This window comes from Rhinolophus hipposideros, assembly GCF_964194185.1.
Source record: "Rhinolophus hipposideros genome assembly, chromosome: 13".
In the NCBI taxonomy this organism is placed as follows: Eukaryota; Metazoa; Chordata; class Mammalia; order Chiroptera; family Rhinolophidae; genus Rhinolophus; species Rhinolophus hipposideros.
Window position 1 is genome coordinate 12,932,547 of NC_138059.1, and position 16,519 is coordinate 12,949,065.

A 16,519-nucleotide genomic window follows, 5' to 3' on the forward strand; every position below is an offset into this window, starting at 1 on the left:
AGTTTGCTGGCTGGAAGTTTTGGGGAAATGGGGGTGGTTTCCATTAGATATATAATAACTGCGGGCACTTTTTTAACTGTGAGAATCGTGGAGTGGTACAATGGGTGACTTAGAGATGGGACAGAGCCCCCTTCTCAGGAGAGTCAGGCAGCCTGGAAAAGCAGAAAAGTTTAAGATCTTGGGGTCAGGGAAGCCGGCTTCCCGTCTCCATGGGCCTCTCACCAGCAGGGTGACCTCAGGCAAGTCACCTAGCCCAGTGGACTCTAAATGTTTTCATCACATGAGATGCCTTTTGTGATTCCATCCCCATGCCCTGATAAGGATTTTGTCCACAAACCGCATTTATCAAACTCGACTTCATGTCTATTTAGAATTGATTAAAATACACATACGTAGTTATCGCGTGCTTCCTACGTTTGTTCTAGGTAGGCCCTTGCTTAATGTCATTCCATCGGTGCTGCCACTTGAAGTGAAACGACAGATAACAAAACTGATTTTACCACAGGCTAACTGACATAAACAAGACTTAAGTTCCTGCGGTATCTCATCAACATTGTAAGGAGATGTGGTAAGGAGATGAACCAAATGACATTATTCATGGACGAGCTATCTGTTCTAAGCACATGGCATGGATTCACCATTTAATCCCCAGAACAACTCTAAGACGTAGACGTTATTATCCCTATTTTATAGAGGAGAAAACAGAGGCACAGAGAAGTAAAGTAACTTTGCCAACGTCCCACGGATAGTAAAGGATGGAACAGAAATCTAGACCTAAGGTTGAATGCAAAAAACAGAGTTTTTGTCAGTGTCAGACTTGACCTGTTTTGAGAGGGGCTGGCAGCCAAAACGTAGCTGCTCTGGCTTTGGTTTTCTTATGTGTAAAATACGGGCATGCATCTCTATCTAACTGCCTTCTAGGAGTTAAAAGGCGCCGACTTCAAGATGCTTAGAAAGCTTTCTGAGATACACGATATGGAGGATGAGGGTAGAGGGGCCTGAGTGCTCAAGCACGGGTCCTTTTGGCAACCTCACGTGCCCAGCAAATGAACCCGCAGCAGTATCTCACCTGAATCAGAGGAATTTGGTCACATAGGTCATTTGCTGTTAAGTGTTACAGTGATGATGCTATTGCCTTCTGAGTCATCGGGTCAGTGAACTCAAGCTTTGGATGGAGCAGGGTTTCTTTTCTGTTGTTTCTTGGGGCGTGAACTCCTGGTTCTCTATTGTTCCTATTATCTGAAGGGACCAGGTGCTTGGGCTGCATCTGTTTGAGATGCTTTTTAGGGTGGTAGCAGGGTTTTACCTTTGCTTCTATTGTGGCATGCCTCTTCTCAATCTCACGGTGCCAAAGGGACAACGACAGCTAGTATTTGTGGGGTCCTTGCCGAAGCTTTACATGGGAAGCCGAAAATGCAAAAGCTCTGGAGGCAGATGGCCTGCATACAAGTCCCAGCTCCACTATGGTGGAACCTCTGGAAAATCACTCAGTGTCACTGAGCCTCAGCTCCTCCCCGTAAAAATGAGACAGTAACTACTTCTCCCAGGGGGGTTTGAGGATGAAATGAGAGTGCCAGGAACATTTCCAACCATAGGGCAGCACTCAAGAATCTTAGGCATTCATTTTAAACTCCTTTACTTCTCATAACACCCCTATCAGGGAGATAAGATTCTCTCCAAGGGAAGGAGAGGGCAAGTGACATCCAAGGCCACATGTCTGCCAGAGGCAGAATCAGGATTTGAACAGTCTGAAGAGTATGTGGGAAGGTAGCCCTAGGACTGAGTTGCAGATTGGTGGTGGTGGAAAAAAAGTGAGAAAGGGAGAGGTGGGCTTCACACGTGGCTTTGAGGAAGTCACTTAAGCTCTCTGAGGCTCAGTTGTCTCATCTGTGAAATGGGAATAATGCTTGTCCTTATTGTTATGGGAAGTATCAAGTACAAAATAAACTCAAGGTACTGGGCTACTATGAAAAAAAACGATGTGGAATTAAAAAAAGTCCTTAGACAGGTCTTTCTGTTATTTGACCTACATTTCTAGGCAGACTGCCTTTAGGGCAAACCTTGTGTACCAAGGTCTGTAGAGAGGCACACAGTTAACCTTGAGTTCCCAGCGCTGTGCTGTACCTGCCCCGTGGGGAAGCAGCTTAGGACAAGCAATGCATCCAAACTTAGAGCTATCGGGAGTACACCAGGTCCCCATTCCTCTAGTGATGATTCTAATTGTCACCGCAGACACCTTGGGTCAGGGACCAGGTGCTAAAGACACAGATGCTAACATAATTGCCACGCGTTAAGGATTCACTCTGAGGTTAAGTCCACCTTGCGGCTCCTGAACCAGAGGAAATTATGCAACTATTACAAGATTGTCTTTGAGGACTCCTCCTCCCAGGTGGCTGGGTGATTTCATCTGGTGGATTTGGGGAAACATGGTATTGATTGTGGTAATAGTTCTGATTCTGTACCCCTCCTTGTATCCATGCTCTTTTACACATGACCTTGGAGAGCCCTTCCACTGTGCCTCTGGCCACGTGACTTGCTTTGCCCAATCGGATGTTTGTTAGCAGAGGGAATGCAAGCCAAGGCTTGGAAAAGGAATAGCATCTTTCTGCCTGCGCCCTCACTCCTCTGCCACCACGAGAACATGCCTGGGCAGGACAACTGGAGGATACACGACGTGTGGAGCTCTGTCAGCTCACCTGTCATCCCTATTGAGGTCACTTTAGATCAGCCAGCATCCAGCCGACTATAAAGAAATGGGTGGGCCCAGCGGACAACACGGAGCCACTTAAGCTGACCTCTTGAGTGAATCCAAGCCAGACAGGTTAAACCCTGTCGATTGTGAGCTAAATACATGCTTCTTGTTCACCCGTGAGGTTGCTGGGGGTTTGTTATGAAACACTATTATGGCAATAAATAGTGTGTGTGTGCACACAGACTTAGAAATGTACTATGCTATGGCTTTGATTATAATTAAAATTGCTACACGATCTAAACCTTCCTTTCTCTGCCTCTTTCTTTGCTTTTGGACGTTCTGGTACAAAATGTTTTCATTTTCCATATACATACCCAGTTGATACAGATATTCTCATGTTCTTCCAACTAAATCCTGCTAGAAAGAAATGGAAAACTCTAAAAGCTTTGTTCTACCCCATTATACCTCACTCTTCCTCTTCCAATCCATATAGCTTAAATAAAAATCTAAGATATATTGTAAGTCCACAGGTCATATTTATTCAACATAAGCTCCCACTCAATGCGAGAAATCTGTCTCTTGAAGAGTCAACCACACTGGGGTTCTCAGAGTCCTTCTCCATCTTCAAATCTTGTCCTCTATCCATGAAGACCCATGAGCCGTCTCGGCATCTATGTCCACGTCCCCTGCCCGTCCTTCCCGGAGCCCACTAGCCAGGCGCCTGTGCTCCCACAGCACCATTTGTGGGCTCCTGGAATTTCGTGTTTTGTTAGGTGGCAAATGCAGACCAACTGAATTCAAATCCCCACTTACTAGCCTTACGACGTTGGGCAACTTCCCCAAACCCTCTGAGCCTCAGTTTCCTCATCTGTGAGGTGAAGATCATAATCATGAGAGTATTACAGTGTTGCCTGTGAAAAGCAAATGAACTAGTATAACTCCAACACTTACCACAGTAAGCCCTTAATAGGTGTCAGCTATTATTATAATTGTATGCACGGTACCATGGGAACCTGGAATCCCAGCTAGCAGTTCTTTAAAACTTAACATGTGTCCACTCTTTCGTGTATTTTGATAACTGTGTCAGTGCTTTTTATATGTTTACTTCATGTTTTAAACCTCATGACCACAGTTAGGGGTCACATAGGTATTGTGACATAGCAATCGAAGACATTGCTATTGTCTTCAGTTTGTGGATGAGAGAACTGAGGCACAGAGAGGTTAGGTAATTTACCCAAGGGCACACAGCTAATAGATCACCATGTTAGTGCTCTCTCCACTTTATTATAGTTATCACCCATCTTTCCTATCGGGGAACTGGAATGTGTAGTTAATTTGTGCCTTTTCAGTGTTTAGCCCTTAGTCAGGCCATCATTGTGGTGGAGACTGCCACAGAATGTTCTGTGCCCCTGTGGTCTTTTCTCCTTTGGCACTGACTCTCTTGAGGGTAGGGGACTGGGTCCCCTGCTCCCTGCACCTGGTTATTACTGATTCAACCGGGTGGGACCAGATGGTGCACAGAAGAGGAACTGAGCTCCTTCTCACATTGGCACACACGTGCTCTGGGTTCTCCACACGCTGTCTTACAATCCAACCGAATTCAAGACACAGGAAGCAAACAAGGCATTCAGTAGCCTCAGGCGAGCAGCGGAGAAATTAGTAGATCAGTGTCCAAAGCAGCGTTTAATAATGCTATCACACTACCCAGTCCTCACGGAGCCGTTGTGACATTCTGCATTAAAGACGTGACAACCCTCGGTGGCTGTGCATAATGGAGGCCTGGCATCAGGCTGGCTCCCAGCCCCTGGAACACTCACATTTCCTGGCGACAATGGCATATAGGGATCAGGGGAACTGATGGCTTCCTGCAAAAATGTCCTCGCAGACCACTCGAAGCCCTTTGTAGTGTGGTTGCTCTTCTGCTCGCCTGCCAGGAGCACACTTTTCATTAAATATGAAAATATTTAAAGGCGCTGTCTGTTAAAATAATGTCGTTATGGTAACTGGGTGGGGGGCGGGCAGGGATGCTGAAATAAGCTGGTGTTGCCCAAATTGCAGCATATTAATCAAGTACTTGGTGCTATTTAATGAGCTTCCCTGTATGTCTCCCTAGAGCAGTGAATTTGGAGGACCCCAGGGCTTGGGGTTTGCCTCAGTTGTCACTGTCAAGGATGTGGGTTCTCATGAGTTCCTGGTGTTGTGATGGATGGATGGATGGATTGGATGGATTGGATGAATGGAAGCTGGAACCCAAATTTTAGATGTCCACATCAGAGCTGTTTCTGACAGCTTTTCCATTTTTCATATTCCCCTTTTATGGTGGAAACAGTTTTTTCCAGAGAACTGGGGAAAAGAGGTCAGGAAAATAACTGGGGGGGGGGGGAGAGGGGGGGGATGGGAAGCCACGGCCAAAGATTTCTTTGCCTGAAAGGAGAACTAAATGCCAGAATAGGGAGGCAAAGTAGAAGACTGTAGAGTCAGGTGGCCTGGGTTCAAATTCCAGCTCCATCTCCTCTCGTGGTATAATCATGAGCCAGTCACCTGCTCCCGCAAGCAGCTTCTGTTTTCCTACACCTCAAAGGGTTGATAAGTGTGCGGACCTCAGAGGGCAATGGAGGGGATGAAGGGGATGCAGTTCTCACCAGAATACTTGCCCAGAGAGACCGCTCAATGGATTCTGCAAACCACCTCTGCTACTTCTGGCAGTGCTACTGCTGCTCCCAGCACAACTGCTGTGAAAGCCACCCCTGAAGGGAGGCCCCGTGGTACTTTCACAGACTATAAAGGTCTAACAGGGCCCTGAGCAGCCAGTGCAGGATCCAAGCCCAGGTCTGGGACTCCACTGCCTGTGCTCTTTCTGAGGTTGGAAAAGTTTTCCCGTCAAGGGCCAAATATTTTAGGCTTGGTGGGTCACATGCAGTCTCTGTCACATATTGTTTGTTTGCTCCTTTTAAAAATCATTATTAGTAAGCAACCCTTTAAAAATGTAAAACCATTCTTAGCACACAGGTTGCTCAGACATAATCATAGTTGCCTGCTCCCTGCGATCTGGCTTAAAAGGAAGTAGAGGGAAAAAGGAAAGCAGAGTACAAGAAGATGTATATATGGGCATTTGGCCTACTAAGAGTGGGTTGAAGCTACATATAAAAGAGAAAACCTTGGGTTTAGGAATTTTAAAGCAATCCTAAGAAAAAAGAACAAAGCCGGAGGAATCACACTTCCTAGTTTCAAACTACACTACAAAGCTACAATAATCAAAACAGTGCGGCACTGGAGAAAAACAGACACGCAGACCAATGGAACAGAACTGAGGGCCCAGAAATAAACCCACATGTATATGGACAACTAATTTACAACAAAGCCAAGAATATGCAATAGAAAAAGCAGTCTCTTCAACAAATGGTATTGGGAAAACTGGACAGCTACATGCAAAATAATGAAACAGAACCATTATCCTACACAAAAATTAACTCAAAATGCCTTAAAGACTTGAATATAAGACTTGAAACAATCAAAACAATAAAAATACATAGAAGAAAACATAGGCACTAAGCTTTTGGACATTGGTGTCAGGGGTGTTTTCGTTAATTTGATTCCAAAGGCAAGGGAAACAAAAGCAAAAATAAACAAATGGAACTCCATCAAACTAAAAAGCTTCTGCACAGCAAAGGAAACCATCAATAAAACAAAAAGGTCAACTAACTGAGTGGGAGAAGATATTTGCAAATGGTATTTCTGATAAGGGCCTAATATCCAAAGATATATGAAGAACTCATACAACTCAACAATGAAAAAAACAACCCAATTAAAAAATGGGCAGAGGACCTGAATAGCCATTTTTCCAAGAAAGACATACAGATGGCCAACAAGCACATGAAAAGACATTCAACGTCACTAATTATTAGGAAAATGCAAATCAAAAGCCCCATGAAATACTGACTTACACCTGTTAGAATGGCTATTATAAAAAAAACCAAGAAATAAAATTGTTGGAAAGGATGTGGAGAAAAGGGAACCCTCAAACACTGTTAGTGGGAATGCAAATTAGTATAGCCACTATGGAAAACAGTATGGAGGTACCTCAAAAAATTAAGAATAGAATTACCATATGACCCAGCAACTCGTGTGCTGGGTATTTATACAAAGAACATGAAAATATTAATTCAAAATGATATATGCAGCCCTATGTTCATGTCAGCATTATTTACAATGGCCAAGATGTGGAAACAACTAAGTGTTCATTGATAGATGAATGGATAGAGATTGTTGTTGTTGTTGTTGTTGGTGGTGGTAGTGTGTGTGTGTGTGTGTGTGTGTGTGTGTATTCTTTGATTGTAAGAATACAGTATACAAGGAAGAACAAAAACTGCATGATTTCACTAAATGCCTATAGTGGGGTCTTTGTGACTAGTCCATCAGGACTGAATGAATGTCATACTAGTGGCACCTGAGACAGTGTACCTTGGTTTCCTGATCAAGTCTGTTTCTTCTGGTCCCTTCTCCTACATGCTGGTGGTGTCCCAGGGTTCTGTCCCAGGCTCTGAGCTGTCCCTGAGAGAGAAGGCTATCACCCCAGGGCTTTGCCTCTCTCCTCCATCAGCTGCTGTCCATCTTCATTCTTTCCCAATAGGCCTGAGGCATGTGGCACAGCCCTGCCCCTGTTGGTTTTTTCATAGGACAGTGAGGGTGGCGTGGGGGCTCTACCACGGTTGGGGAGGGTGACATAATTTGAAAAGAACCCAGGTGATGCTCATCTCTTCCTCCCCAGGAATACACCCAGCAGGGTGATAACCACTGACCTATATACAGATGATTCTTGAATTACGCCATCCCATCCTGAGCTTGCTTCTGTGTTCCAGGCACAGGTTGCACAGTTCCACTAAGATGATGATGTAAACACTAATCCCCAATTAATATCAATTTGAATACTCATGTAATGCAAGGTCACCCTCATTGAGGACTGCCTCTGAGCCAAGCGTAGTTCTTAATACCTTACGTGTACTGATCTGAACAGCCTTCTCAGGCAGCTAATAGCTGCCTAACGCCCACTATGCAGATGAAAACACTGAGGCTCAGGAAAGTTAAATGACCCCTCCAAGGTCACACAGCTAGTAAGTGGTTGAGGCAGGATTTGAATTCAAGCCATGTAGACTCCTAGACCAGCTGCTTAACCACTATTCTGCATTGCCTCGCAGGCCCTGGGCGTTCCACAGGCGTGTCAGCTGCTACATGCTCAGAGCCTTCTGCACCACCCATCACGTTTTCTCTCTCTGTTCACTCCCATGGTTAAGGAATCGCTCTCTTAGATTCCCAAGCCAGGATCCGGGGGTTCGCTTGTGATCCCTCCTTCCTCACTTCACATGTTCAAGTATAGTCAGTGCTTTCTCTGAGCTGGTGCTCTGGAACCCGCCTCGCTCCACCCCTGCCGTGACTGCCTCAACTTCGATGCCCATGCGCTCTCTCCGGGGCCATCTCTCTTCCGTTGCCTCCTGACTTACCTGTAGCTCACCCTCTGCATTGTGATCAGGTCACGTTTCTAAACTCCGGGTTGTATCACGTCACGCACTTAGCTTAAAATGTCTTAAAACTGCACATTGCGTCCTGCAAACAGTCCACTTCTGAGCATGGCATTCAAGGACTCGTCTGGGCTTGCCCATCTCGACTGCCACGAGCTCCCCAACCGCGCTCTCCCTCCTGCAGCAACACCAGACTTCCGACATCCTCTAAATGGCCCGAGCTCCCTCTCCTTCTGCACCTCTGCCCAGGCTTCCCCTCCCTCAGGGTCTAGTTGGAAGCCTCTCGAACCCACAGACAGAATGAAGGACACCGTTTCTGTGAGTACGAAGTTTACAATCTTGATGGCAATTAAGGGATCACATGACACACTGATTTCTGCATTTATTTACTTAATGATTGTGTTTTTATATCACTATACTCTGTGCCAGCAACACTCCATTAACTCGGTAGACATCCTAACTACCCGAGGAGGTGGTCCATTTTATAGATGAGAAAACTGAGGCACAGAGAAGTTAAATCACTTGGTCAAGATCACAGGGCTAGCAAAGGTGGAGCTGGGATTCTAAATGGGCCAGTCCAGCTCCAGAGTGTATGGTATCCACCACTCTGCAACACCACTTCACACTGGGTGGTACAGACTATAAGGTCCGTGGGAGCCCAGGGAGGGGACAGAGCCTCAGCGGAAGCTACAGAATTTGCCCTGAGTTCTGAGTGCTGACGTGATAGCCCTGCCTGCCCAGGCCTCCAGGTGACAGCTCCCTGGGCGCGCCTATGTTGGCTATGCCCTCTAACCTTGACTCCCCCTTGCCCACCACACCCTCTGTCCATCCTTGGGAGTGAGGAGTCTGAGGTTGGACAAGGATGAGGAAAAGGACCCACACCACGAGTGGAGCCTCAGTGGGAAGAGTGGGAAGAAGGATAGGGGTCCATTCCTCTTTTCCCCTGCCCGTGAAATAGTGGGAAGACTGTTGGCCATGCCTTCTCTTGGGGTGGGGCACATGGAGGTTTCTGAGGCAGGGGAGCAGGGCGCAGGCTGCAGAGCCATTTCGTTCTAGGCCTCGGGAGAGAGGACAGAAGAGAAATTTGAGGTCGTCCAGGATGGGGACCAGAGAGGAATGGAAGCCAATGGCCAGCATAAAAGGCTTGCACTTGTTCTCCTTAATACCCCAACTCTCAGCCAACAACCCAGGAATTCTGAGGAGCTCATCCGGGCTTCCCAGGCCCATCCCCTGCCCTTGGCTTCTGTGACCTGGGTTATGACTCCTCCAGTTGTATGAGTTCCTCTCTCCTCTCCCCATAGATTTCATTGCTCCTGATTTTTTTTTTTTTTAAAGTGGTAACTTAACCTTTCTCCTGAAGATTCTCAGGGACAAAGGCTGAAAGAGGAGGTCCTTTTCAAACTTTGTACCCATTTTTTTAAAAAAACAAGTAAAGCCTATCATTTGGGCATGCTCACACTCAAATTCACTTGGTATCAATTTGCCATTCGACCACCTTTACTGACCTGACTGTCCCTCAAACCCATGGAATTCGGGTTGGACACTTGCTGAGTTGACGGGAAAATGTGGACGTGGTCTAGTCACCATGTGGTCCAGTGCCCTCTAGAGAAACCTGCAAGCAAGCATTCGTACGCATGCAGCTTGGGACTTTGGCAGCATCAACTACTCCACCCAGAAGGCCAAGAGGAGAGGAACTCCAGTTGAAGGTTTACATGCACCTTTCCCAAAGAAGAATCATCAGGAATAAAAAGGAAGAGCCTCTGAAATACTAACAGGAGTCATGCGAAAAGTATGACACTATTTAAAAAATCGATCTGGAACATTTTCTTGAACATACTGCAAGAAGAAAATGACGCTTTCTGGGTGAATATAGATGGAAAGTGGTTCAGGGGGAGAAGAAATAGTGTTTTGGACCATCTTTTAGGAGCTAGCTCCCCTGCGGGGTCTCTTGCACATTGGATCTCATTTACCCTCCTGACTAGCCCTGTGGGGTGTATTATTTCCCCACGTTACAGATCTGGGAACTCAGGGGATCTGAGTGCTAGACTATTTTGTCTCATCTTCTGCATATAATTCTGGAAAAACAGCTTATTCCCAGCTACTGCAGCCAAGTCTAATTCAAATTCTCTGGCAATTTGAAACAGTAGAAGCAGAGCCGTCCATAGAAGGATTTTCTACTTCAAAAAACAACCTGCTTGTGTCAGAGCTTTGGTGGTAGCCATCCTAAGCACACAGAGTTAAGTGTCCTTTTAGGTCAGACACACCCTGTCATACGGTCAGACCAGCTGGGCTCAGATTACTGGGGCCCCTGCATCGACCAGTTAGCTAGTAGGGCTGAGCTGACTCCATGTACTGAAGGTCATCAAGCTGACCTGCGTGCAGAAGACCCTCAGATTAAGACTTTTCACTCACTTGGGTTGGTCCTAAAGTGGCACAGATTAATGAGGTTTAGCAGTGCTTTGCCTCTCAGATGTAAAACATAGCTGCTGATATAAACTGACGAAGTGTGAGGGCACGAAGGGGGTCTTAGAAATTGCTTTGTCTAGGGATGCCAAAAAGTAGCATGCATGCTACAGCCCTCCTTCTTGCCTCCTTAACAGACATCACTAATCCATGGCAGCACACGATTTCTTGGATCGTCCTCAGAATCCTTCTTAACACGGTGCCCCTGGCAGCCATGACCAGTGGATCAGAGTTGGCAGAAGATGAAATCTCTTTGCCACTCCTGACCTAGCCCAATCACTTCATCTGACTAGAGTGGAATGAGCTAAATGATTGACGGAGCTAGGAATTGGGACCTCTTTCCTCTGAATGCTTTGCCTTTGAAGCTGCCCTGGGAATACCCCCGAATCCCTGTCCCTTTCCCACTAAAGGTAGAAGTGAAGGTGGGGTCACTTGGCAGATGTTAGGGGGTCCACAGGGAAAAGGAGACTGGCATGAGTAACATTTTTAAAGACCCCGTAAGCACAGGGGCTGTGCTTGTGCCATAAATGATTTTGACTTACACAGTAGGATAGTAGGATCATAGGTTCCTAACTGTCCAGCTAGAATCACAATGTGATGGGCAGGGGCAGAAGAGGCAGGCCCTTGAATAAGCTCAGTCTATAGTCCCAGGTCCACTAACGTGAGAAATGCGACCTTGATAAATGTTTCAGGAAAATGCAATTTTTATTTGAAATATGCTACAAGGCCTAGTATGGTAGGTGGCGCGTTTGACAACACGAAGCATTGTTCTGAGAATCTGTCTTCCAGCCAAGAAGACAGCCAGACCTCACTGGGGAAGGAGGGGGAATCTGACATTGGCTGTGAGGCTCAAGATTACAAGACTCAAGCTTGATTTTAAATGATTTTCCATCTGTATCAACAGAATCTTTCTTTTTGTACCAGTGCTTTTCAAGTTTTCAAGACCATTTCTGCAAGGGAAGGAGGCTAGCACTGGGAGAAAGGGTTTGAGAAGTCAAATCGCTCTCCATGAGGCCCCCCCCCCAACTTGTAATAAAAGGCTGAGCTCCCCTTGTCTTTGGTCCAGTGCCAGGACCACGATGGACCGTCAGAAGGAAAGCAGGAAAATGGAGCTGCCCTTGACCGCTGACCGTATTCTCACATCTCCTTTGTAGAGAGTGGGCTCAGCAGGAGCAACTGCCTCCCCCATGCCCTCCCTGCAGCTAAGCCAGGGCTTCAGACTCCCCGTCCAGTGCTCTGTCCCCTGACTCACACTGTTATTTCCTGTTCCAACATTGAATTTTAACCTGGGGGTCATGTCCCACATCTAGAACAAGAATAAGGGCTACCCTGTTTCCCGAAAATAAGACCTAGCTGGACAATCAGCTGTAATGTGTCTTCTGGAGCAAAAATTAATATAAGACCTGGTATTTATTATATTATATTATATTAACTATAATACATTATATTATAAAGACCCGGTCTTATAGTAAAAGAAGACCGGGTCTTATATTAATTTTTGCTCCAAAAGACACATTAGAGCTGACTGTCCCTAGGTCTTATTTTCAGGGAAACGCAGTAATATTTATTAAGCTCTTCCCACATACTGGCACAGGGCCAAACAGCATGGCATGAATTAATTCACCAAATGCTCACAGCCAACCGGTGCGGTATTATTATTATCCCTATTATACAGACAGGGGACTGAAGCACAGAGAGGTCGGCAATTTGCCTAAGGCCCCACAGCTAGCGGAAGAGGCAGGGTTGGAACCTGGGCAGTCTGATTTCCAGGGCCCTGCGATTAACATAGACAATGCCTCCCTGAGCTGCCTCCTCACAACTTTTCTTTACAGTCATTCGACAGTCACTTACTAAGCACCTACTGTGTGCCAGGTCCTGTGACTCAAGCAGGTCCTGTGAATCCTTGTCTTCAAAGCCCCACTCCTGCTTGGAGATTCGCCAAGAAGGACCACGTCACGGTTCGAACGCACTGTTCAGCCCTCCGCTCCCCACACTGCCCTCCTCAGCACTCAGGACTCTGCTGAAAGCACAACCTATGCACAATGACTGTCAAACTTGATTCTCATCCAGGCTGTTAGTTTCTTAAAGAAAAACACCATCTCTGGCCTCCCATGGCGTCCTGCTCTCAGGACCCCTTGGTAAATATTTACTGTCGCCACTGCCCCAGGCCCAGGGGGGGAAGACCCAGTCACAAAGCATAAAGGAAGATGGGTCCTCATTATTCAGACCCTCCCATGGGCCATGGGTGTCTCTCCTGTGCAATTTCCCCAGCTGGATCTGGGGTGCAATTCTTCTCACACGTAGAGGACCAGGTCTCGGTGACTCGAATTTGTGGTACTGGTCCTGCCAAAGGGTCCCACCTCCATCGGAGAAGGCGAGTTCACTGTCCTTCCACAGCCTGGGGTTTGGAAGGCTCTGCCACAGAGTTCCCCAAAGCCATTTTCCTGGTCTGTGTGGTCTGGACCCTGGTTCAAATCTCTCGATGATGTGACTCGCTGGTAAACCTTTTGGGGGCCTTGGTAAAAGTGGGCTGCCTGGAGCGTTTGATCCAAACCCCTGTCATGCTTGGAGAGCCCATCCCATCCCATACATCAGGTGTTTGGGGTCACACCTGTGATATGAGCAGCTGTCTGGCATCAGCTCAGGGACAGCTGGCCGATGAACAGCACGTCATAGGAGAGCCCAGAGGGTCAGCTCATCCAGCAGCTTCTGAACAGTTTTGTAGCAGAACCCTGTCATAAAACAGGCTGAGAGAATGTGTGCTTGTGTGAGCTCAGCAGTTCCCCTCGCTCACTCTCCCTGAACCCTCTCCCTCATCCCACTGCCCCTCAGGGTTTCCAGGTCATCATGGAACAGAGTCTGTAAAAACACTGCCCTACTCAAAATTGCACCCCCGCCCCATGTTTCCCATCGATGTTTCTCCAACCTGTGCTAGCATTCTGCCAGCGACAGGGAACTCACTACTTCCACTGGACACCTATTTTGCTGTTGCAAACCTCTTTTGTTAGGAATTTTTTCTCAGGTTGTCAACAGCTATCCAACTTCCTTCCATCAGTGACAACCCTTTAAACACACAAAGGTACCTTTCTCATCTTTTTGTCTCCGGTCTCCTCAGGGCTATAGTTTACAAACCGGGGGGAGGCAGGTAGTTTCCTCTCTGTCTTAAGAATGTCTCCTTAACCCTGGTGAGATGTCCCCTGAAAACAGCTCCAAATACATGCCCTCTGGATGGTGAGTCTGAGCTGCTGTGGTCTACATGCAGAGGACAGAGGATAGCCCAGTCACCTGTAGGCTCGGTTTGCCTCTGGGGAGAGACTGGAGGGACCCCGGAATGCTAAGGGCCTCACATCTGGATTCTGTGCACTGTGCTGTTTCCGGGTGCATCTGGAGGAAAACAGTTTCAGAACTGCTCCTGCTGCTCCCATTCACCTCTTTTCCTTTCATGACATCCAACCAAGGCCCCAACTACCGCCGAACACATCGTCACTCACCTGTCCCATATCGCTCACATCCTGGGAATCTTTTTACACTTCGACTCCGAGAGCAGTCAGCGCATCAAGACCTACAAAGAAGAGCAATTCAATATTAAAAGCAGGGCAGAGCAACTGGGTGTCCAACTCCTTTTTTTCTGGCAGGATTGTGGCACTGGGGTGGGAGTGGGGGTTGGGGTGGAGATGGGGAGAAGAAAGGAAAAGGAAAAGACGGAGCTGCTCATTTAGCGAACCTCAAAATCTCTGGGCTTTGTCGCAAGCAATTCTGAGAGTTAAAAAAAAAAAGACAAAAAGACCCTCACCCTGAGTGAGTCAGCAGCTGGTTGAGAAGCAAGCCTTTTGAGAACTAAACTACTAGCAAGATCGGGGTGGGGTGGGAAGGAGATCTTGAAGCTCGCTTGGAGCCTCCTTCAGAGGCTGGTCCTTTGGAGCAGTGGCAGGTCCTTTGTGGTTCCATTTTGATGAGGGTGAGGGGAAAACGTCTGTGCTTAGGACTTAAGACAAAAGTCCCCAATGCGAATGTATATCCTGGGAGACTCCCGAACCCCGAACCCTGTGTGCTTTGAAAATTCCCCAGGAGAGCTGTAGCCGGAGGAACAAGGCGTGTGCCCGGCTGGGACGATGAGGTCCCAGCATGGCAAGTTGAGGCCTGAGCTCTAGAGGTTTCCGCCACTCGGCAGAGGCCCACCTGCCGTGCACATGTGCACGTGAAGTGGTGTGCTCATGAGCTGCCCAGCCCGCCGTTAGAGCAAAACTTGTTTTTTCTTGTTTCCCTAAGAATTCGAAGTGAGCAGAAGTTTCTCAATTCATCCATCCGTACTCTCAAGGGAGAATACCTTCATGCAATAGTTTCTGTTGACTGAGTACATACCATGAGCCAAGCACCTGATCTATATTCTTGCTGTGCAGGGGTGAATTCACGTCATCTGGAAGCTTGCTGGAAAGGCAGGTTCTTAGGTCCCACCCAGGCCTGCGGAATCAGAACCTGCTTTTTCACAAGCTCCTCAGGTGATTCCTGAGCACATTAAAGTCGGCAAAGTGCTTATTTATAATCCTCTTAATCACGAAAGGACGGATGTCAGTCAGCTAGTCAATCAATCGGGAAATCGCAGCCCATTCTCCAGGTGAGGAATTAGACTTACAAAAGCCAGAACGTGGCATTGTGGTTTTAGAGCCAGTAAGTGGTAGAGATCATCCAAACCTATGTTCATGAGATTCCCAAGCTGGTGTCCCTTCGACTGCACTATTTTGGGAAAGTAAAATGAGAGGGTGAAAGGGGCAGGCAGACCTGGCCTGGGGGGAGTGGGTGAGGGAACGGCAGTGGGCCAGGGGTGGACGGATGACCTCAGGCCCTGGAGAGGGATGGTCCTGGGTGTTCTGGAGAGCTCTCAGAGAGGGAGGCTTTAGATATTGGAGTCAAGGCTCCCCTCCTCCTCACTTTTGTCAAGGGCCAGCAAAATTTCCCGGTCAGAAGTCTGGGCCTCTGTCCTGCAGTGAAATCTAAGCTTCTGCATTTAATCGCAGTGATTAATTTATCTTGGTTCCAGGGATTTTAGCTCTCTTGCCCACTGCCCTTAGAACTAACCGTCCAGTAGGAGAAGGTATCCCAGGAGACAAGTGGACCTGAGTATTCCAGGTATTGACTTAACAACACTCTGCAAAACCCTTTATAGTTTACGAAGAGCTTCTCAGCTAATCTGCTCCTTCAAAGAACTCGGGGGTGAGGAAACTGAGGCACAGAAAGATGAAGTGGTTTTCCTGAGGTCATACAGCTTTTGGGCAGGCTGGGGTTGAGGTCCTCTGACTCCAAGGCCAGAGGTGTGAGCTCAGGTATTCCTGATGGGGAAAGAAATCACATCACAGGTGTATGATGCTCTCGCTTAGTGTCACCCAGCTCCCTATGGTCTTGCTCTATATTTTAACAGAATGGATTTACTGAACAGGTTCACGGACCAAAAGGAAAACAGTGCACAGCCCACATGGGGAATGTGAATGGTACCTTTCTCCATGTAAACTGGCCAGCTGGCATTCCTAGTTTATCAGTTAGTCATGGATTACATTAGATATCATTTGTTCTGCTGCACTTGCAGATTAGTGCATATAAGGTGTATGGGGGAAAGATGTCAATAAAATGAGGAGGTTGCACTGATTCACAGATAGGCAAATGTTCCCACCACATTAATGTGTTGCACCATCAAGTGACAACAGCTGGATACAAAGTACCCAACACAACAGAGTACAGCAAGCCACAGCAGACTCCTCTCTGTGCAGACGCCCACTAGCTCTACCCTCCCCCTTTCGGTGGGCGGGGCCTCGTGCTTTGCCTTAGGAGCTCTGGTTGCTCAGTTCTCCCGGAT

The 16,519-nt window shown here is 47.3% G+C and overlaps 1 protein-coding gene across 1 annotated transcript in view; it reads right to left on the bottom strand.

Moving 5' to 3' along the window:
* The window catches only part of ZHX2 (zinc fingers and homeoboxes 2), a 144,210-nt gene that overhangs the window by 61,385 nt on the left and 66,306 nt on the right, over positions 1-16,519 (bottom strand). The window contains exon 2 of the mRNA XM_081070161.1: positions 14,163-14,233. The gene's annotated coding sequence lies outside the window, so the exon portion shown is untranslated. The remainder of the gene's footprint in view (positions 1-14,162; positions 14,234-16,519) is intronic.